General features: G+C 36.4%; 1 protein-coding gene across 3 annotated transcripts in view; it reads right to left on the bottom strand.

Annotated features, from left to right (window-relative positions):
• LOC115211114 overlaps nucleotides 1–7,500 on the bottom strand; it is a 96,341-nt gene that overhangs the window by 88,147 nt on the left and 694 nt on the right. The window contains exon 2 of one of the 3 annotated variants that reach the window (XM_036502033.1): nucleotides 6,744–6,829. The exons of 1 other annotated variant lie outside the window; for it this stretch is intronic. The gene's annotated coding sequence lies outside the window, so the exon portion shown is untranslated. Of the gene's footprint in view, nucleotides 1–6,743; nucleotides 6,961–7,500 lie in introns of those variants that run through there. One more of the 3 variants, XM_029780033.2, reaches the window with a different exon arrangement.

Here is a 7,500-nt window from a genome sequence, read left to right as displayed (position 1 = left end):
ATATATATCTATATATATAATAACTCTAGTGTAAATAATAATAATGATAATAATATATATATAATATATAATAATAATAATAATAATAATAATAATAAAATAATATAATAATAGTTTCTTTTATTGGCCACAGGAGCTGAACGCAAAATAATGATAAATGGTTCCGATTTAGCTATAAAGCTAGCTAGCAATTTCGAGAGGAGGACTTAAGTTGACTTCATAAACTCCTTCCAAGTTGTTGAATGAAATTTCATTTTATCGATCCTGAAAGGATGAAAAAGCTTTTGAACTCAGAATGCAAAGAATTAGAAGAAATACTGCAAGGCATTCTGACTCTCTAACGATTCTATTCAGTTCACCACTTTCACAATGATAATGTTTATAATTTAGGCACACGACTAGAAATTATGAGAGGAAGCTAAATAGTCGTACCATCGGCCCAATAATAGACTAGCTCTTTGTTTTATAGACTCTGTTGGGGTGAGATTTGAAATCAGAATGTAAAGATGAATGCCGCAGACTATTTTAGCTCCAGGCGAGAAATTTTATTGGGTGATGCTAGTCGATTAAATCACCTCCCATTCTTGACCGGCTCTTGAGTTCATCGTTCCCGAGAGGCTGTAAAGCAAAGGTGACTTTGGCTGGATTTGCACCCTAAAAGCAAAAACCCAGAACAAATACTGTACAGTATTTTGTCCCGAAGACCTAATGACGCTCCCACTTGACTGTCTTAACAATAATAATCGTTTCTAGGGCGACGAGCTGACAGAGTCATTAGCACATCGGACAAAATGCTTAGCGGCATCTCGCCCGTCTTCACGTTCTGGGTTCTAATTCTAACGAGGTCGACTCTAACTTTCATCCTTTCAGGGGCTATAAAATAAGTACTAGTTGAGCACTGGGATCGATGTAATCGAATTACCCTTGCCCCGAAGTTGATGGCCTTGTGCCAACATTTGAAATCAATAATAATTCTTTTTACTACAGGTACAAGGTCTGAAATTTTGTGGGAAGAGTTATCCGATTACATTGAGCCCAGTTCTTAACTGGTGCTTATTTTATCGACCGCGAAATAATGAAAGGCAAAGTCGACCTTGGCAGAATTTAAACTCAGAACATTAGGACGAACGAAATGCCACTAAGTATTTTGTCCGGCGTGCGAACGATTCTGCCAGTTCGTCGCCTTAATAAAATAACCGTTTCTTCATAAAGCCAACTGTTTCTTCACAAGGGCTGAGAATTAAGCGATACCAATTGATTCCAGTATTTGACTGGTACTTTATTATATCGCCCTGAAATGATTAAAGGCAAAGCTGACTTCGGTTTGATTTGAAATATTGAAAATAACAATAAAAACAATTGTTTCGACAAACACTAACATGTTTTACCATAGTTATTCTCGACCTGTATATTTTTTAATCTTCAAACTTAGGTTTCTAATACTCTGATGAACATTGGTAGTTGTATCCCTTGACAAATGTCGTTCTAGTCATAAACAACCTAGCTTAGACTACATTTTCTAAGAATACATTTTCCCACCAGTTACGCTTTCATTTGTATGATGATGGGATGTGATTTACGGGAAAAATTAACAGATATTTCTTAGGCGCAGGAGTGTATGTGAAGAAGCTTGCTTCCCAATCACATGGTTCCGGATTAAGTTCCACTGCGTGGCACCTTGGGCAAGCGTCTTCTGTTATAGCCTCGGCCCCACCAAAGAATTAAATAGGTCAAACGACCACATGATATGCTGGGACTAGATTAATCTGATAGGTTATTAAAGTAGCCTTATGTTTAGTCAGAAGAAATGTGTATTTTATTAATATTAGCACCGTCTCTATATTGGTTTGAAAGTTTGGCACAAGGTCAGTAATTTTGGCGCTGGGGGATAAATCGATTACATCGATCTCAACAACTCAAAAGGATGAAAGACAAAGTCGATCTCGGCGGAATGAGCATTCAGAACGTAAAAACGGACGAACTGCTGCTAAGCATTTTTCTGCCAGCTCGCTGCTTTACACCGTTTCTATATTAATAACTAGTGAATTTGCTTGTTATACGTCTGGTGTTAACGGTTGTTAATTCATTCTTACTCAATCTTTTATCACAGTGAGGTTTCATACAGTACAAGGAGATTTCATTTGTTGCAGTATAGGAAGGAAATGAGTATGAAAGGTGTCAAACTTACTCAATACTATGTTCCTTGATAAGGTGGCCATCTGGCAGAATCACTGGCACTCCGGATAAAATGGTTAGCGGCATTTCATCCGTCATTACGTTCTGAATTCAAATTCTGCTGAGGTCGACTTTGCCTTTCATCCACTGGGAGTCGATGAAATAGAAACCAGTTAAGCACTGAGTTCGATGTAATCGACTTAGCCCTCCCCTAAAATACCAGCCCATGTGCCGATTGTAGAAAAAAAAAAGGTATTCTGATTCTATTTGCTTTCATTTGACTTTGGAAAGTAATTGTAATTGTTAAATGAAAAGCAAAATTTCTTGAGCAACATCAGTTGCGGGTCTTTTCGTTCCAATTTCAAATCTAATCAAGGTCAACTTTGCCTTTCATTCTTCCAATATTGATAAAATGAAGATCAGTCAAGTCATAGATATAATCGATGCTCGCTCCCTCAAAATTATTCCTGGCCGTATGCCTATGTTAGAAATTTAATGTCATGAATATGTTTGTATGTATTTGAAATTGGGAAGTAGCTATAAAACTAAATTTTGGGTGGTATATTAGCCAAATCTTTAGAGTGCCGGACAAAATGCCTTGCGGTATTTAATCTCATAAATCTACGTTCAGAGTTAAAATTCTGTCGTGGTCCTTTGGTCTTTTAGGATCGATAAAATGAAGTACCAGTTACGTACTGAAGGCGAATGAACCGACTGATACTGATGCATCCCAGCAAGCGCTTACGAATGAAAATCTTAGTGCAGCTTGCAATTTTTGTGCGAATAGGACCGGAAAAAGGAAGGACTACAGAATTTCTGTGAGAAAGAAATGAGTGAACTCATGTACTTTGAAATACACAACGATAAACAATACCATACACATCCCGGTAATGAACGACGGGAATGTAAGTTTAAGTTGATAAGGTGTAATGTGAGGCATCTAAGTTTAGAATTGAGGAAATCATTGAATTGCAGGGAAACAATGATTTCAGGCTGAGGCTCAAGGCAAATAATTTTTAGGAAGGAGGTTTTTGATACGATCAACCCCAGTACTTCAATGACACGTTATGTTGTCGACCTCGAAAAGACAAAATGACAGCTTACCTTAGTATCATTTGAACTCAGAATGTAAATAACTAGAAGTAATTTAGGAAAGTATTTTCCTTGAAGGTCTATTGATTCTGCTAGCACTCTGCTTTATTTGGCAGAAATACTGGTTTAAAATTTTAACGCAAGGCCTGCAGTTTTAGGGGAAGGGATTTAGCCGATAGTATCAGCCCTAGTACTTGATTAGTACTTTATGTTACCTACTCCGGAAGGCTGGTTGAACTCGGCGGGATTTGAACTCAGAATGTAAAGAACCAGAAGAACTGTTGCAAAGTATTTTCTCCACGACACTGTACCGACTCTACAAGCTTGCCGCCTTATTCGGCGGAAATAATCTGTATGACCAGTTTTCATTATTATTTTATTTGAATAAATGAAAGTGAATATCATTTTTTTCCTTTTCTCCTCTAGGCACAAGGCCCGAACTTTTTGGAAAAGGCGCCAGTCGATTATATCGACCCCAGTAGGCAACTTGTACTTAATTTATCCACCTCGAAAGGATGAGAGGCAAAGTCAACCTCGGCGGAATTTGAACTCAGAACGTAGCGACGGGCGAAATACCTATTTCTTTACTACCCACAAGGGGCTAAACACAGAAGGGACAAACAAGGACAGACAAATGGATTAAGTCGATTACATCTACCCCAGTGCGTAACTGGTACTTAATTTATTGACCCCGATGGGTTGAAAGGCAAAGTCGACTTCGGCGGAATTTGAACTCAGAATGTAACGGCAGACGAAATGTCACTAAGCATTTCGCCTGGCGTGCTAACGGTTTAAATGGCCACTTCTTTGCAATTGGCTTTTGCTGAAGGAGGGAGTTCGATATTGCCAATCTGTTTTGAATTTCCTGCTTTGATATTGGTTCATCTGGGTTCTTGTCAAGCAAGAGGTCAAGATAGTACTTGAAAACATCGACTTTCACTCCATGCAGATCCCTTAGATGCTTTGGCAAGGAGTTAGATAACTGTGGGATCTTGAATTCCAAGCTATTTCACTATATGATCCTCGCCTTAGATGGGACAGCAGGAACTTATGGAACAGTGCAGTTACGTCCATTTCGAGGTCTGGTCCAACTCTCAATTCCAAGGCTTGGTGCCAGCTCCTCCAGTATCTTCTACACATGTATGACTGCATACCTCCGTGCAACGTGTTGAATCCGACTGTGCTTTTAACAGAATGCTCAACCGCCTAACACGTTAATACAATGTGCTTGCTGTCCAGTTCATTGAGCGACTGCCGGCTCACACGTCAAACAAGATCTGTGTTTGTATGTGTATTTGTATATACGCGTGAATATGTATATATATATATATATATATATATATATATATATATATATCTTTTCTTTCGTCCTTTTAAAGCCTAGCCAGGCTCATGGGCCCGGTTTCCTGGTTTCTGTGACGTATGTGTTCCTCCCCGCCCCAGCTGGACGGGACGCCAGTCCATCGCAGCGTTACTCAAGAAACAGGAAGAGAGAGTGAGAGAAAGTTGAGTCAAAAGAGATAACAACAGGGGTCACCACCACCCCTGCCGGAGCCTTGTGGAGCTTTTAGGTGTTTTCGTTCAATAAACACGCACAACGCCTCGTCTGGAAATCGAAACCACGATCCTCCGATCATTGCGCCTCCACACACCACATACACACGCACACACACACACACACACACACCACACACACACACACACACACCACGCACACACACACACACACACACACACATCTCTCTCTCTCTCTCTCTCTCTCTCACACACACACACATATATATATAGGATAGGTCATAGTAAGGGGACAAGGTTAAATTAATACATGAGTATTAAAACTTATCCATCTACCTATCTTCTACCAGTTTGCCTATCTGACTGTCTCTCTCTCACGCAATCTCTCTTTCTCACTCACTCACTCACTCACTTTCTCTCTCTCATCACTCATATATATATATATATATATGAGAAACACCGTATATATGTTTATTTCTATATCTGTGTATATATAAAATAATAATAATGAAATTATTGTATACAGTGCTCAGGTGCGTGTGTGTGTTGTGAATACAAACATATACATGTATACATATGCACACGTGTGTATGTATGTATGTATGTATGCATGTATGTATGATTGCGCGTGTGTGTGTATGTGTGTGATATGTTTATAAGAATTTATTTCAACTTGAACACATTCGATTGAAATCGAAATTCAGGCAAATTATCTTTCAAATACCTCTGTTTACAGGCTTTACACACTTTTTGTCAACAGCGTATAAAACTTAAATAAATACAACAATGTAGTGATAAAGTTTTCAAACTTTACTTGAAATATCCTCAAAACGTCACATAAATGGGTTTTGTGTCGATGTCATTTCTATAAAAATTAATAACCAGAAATTGCTTCGTTATATAAAAACGTTATCAGTTTTTATTATTGAAAACCGAAAAATTTATCCTGGCCGCGCACGTATTCTAGTTTGTCCCCTTCGTTTTAATCACACATTGATGCTCATACACAAATAAAGATACTCGCAGGTAGATACACGCACACACACGATCAATTAGGAGGACGCGAGTACAGGCAAGCAGGAAAGCTCGCAAGTAAATACACGAATACAAGATCGTGCGAGACTGTAAGATGTAAAGAAAACTAAATGCACAGGTTGATAGAGAGAGAGAGTGAAAGAGAGAGAGAGAGAGGAAAGAGAGAGAGGGGGGTACACACACATGAAGACATGTAAACAGATAATTTGGTAATAGGTTGGTAAATATGTTAATACAGGTAGATACATACATGTATACATGAATGCATATATACATAGATATCCATAAACACACACGCGCATACACACAAACACATTCACAAATCGATACATCTAAAGATAATAGTTATAAATACATATATATATATATGTGTGTGTGTGTATATATATATATATATATATATATATGTATATATATATATATATGTATATGTATATATATATATGTATATATACACATATACATACATATATATATGCATATACATAATATATATATTTATTTATATATATATATCTATATATATATATATATATATATATATATTATATATATAATATATATATATAATATATATATATATATATATATCTATAAGTAATCCTGTATATGCGTGCGAATATGTATATATATATATATGTCCCAAATAGGGACATATATATATATGTATATATATATACATGTATATATGTATAGTCTCACACACACACAAACTCACTCGCACACATACACACAAACACACACTCACGCTCAAATAAGAAAATTAGCGCGTCGGAAAAAAAAACCCCAAAAAAGTAAGTCCATTAATAAAATAAATTATATTCACATTGTTTCAGTATTTTTCGGCTTTCATGCTGTTTATGTTTTTTCTCTATTTCGGAACAATATCAAAACAAATTGACAAACAGAAAATTTCTCAGACTTACCTCAGATATTTGTTTCGAAGCAGTCAGTATTTGAAGAAATGCTACTATCAGATGTTTAAATCAAATATATATATATGTATATATAATCTTTTTTTTTTCGCGTTTGTGTTTGCGAGTTTCTTCACTAATCAAAAAGTCTCGGAAGATTTTCTGCAATAAATAGTGCTAACTGCTGCCCACACGCTAGATTAACCAGCCCAGAACCTGTTGCATTTGTAGTTCTCTGTCAATCTATAAACGAAGAGCAATATTTCGTTCATTTTGTCACAAGCATTATTTATATTAAGAGATGTGTGAGGGCTGCAGGAGGCGGGGCTTGTCACGACCGCCTATCAATCAGATGCGCTTACGCACAAGGTTTATTTTTATCATAAGAAATTAAGGGCTGAATATGATTGTACAATGACGAAGGGGTTAGTTGCCGATATACACATATTTTTTGCATTATATTTATATAATTGTTTTCTCTTTTCATATTTCTTTTTTTATATTTTCATTTATTTTAACGTGATCCTACGTACTCTTTCTTCTAAGTTGATTGTAAATAATAGTAAAGTTATCACATCATTAGAAAAAAAGGAAGAACTCATTCCGTGGTAATTAATTCTTCATACACCTACACTAACAGGCACACACCATAACAGCTTAAGTAGTACTTCGTTTACATATACATACATAATATATGTATATGTGAATAGTATATATATATATGTATATTATAATATGTATATACACATATACATACATTATATATGCA

Source organism: Octopus sinensis, linkage group LG4, assembly GCF_006345805.1.
Source record: "Octopus sinensis linkage group LG4, ASM634580v1, whole genome shotgun sequence".
Classification (NCBI taxonomy): Eukaryota; Metazoa; Mollusca; class Cephalopoda; order Octopoda; family Octopodidae; genus Octopus; species Octopus sinensis.
The sequence above is the reverse complement of the archived record's forward strand: the minus strand, read 5'-3'. Positions and strand labels throughout refer to the sequence as shown.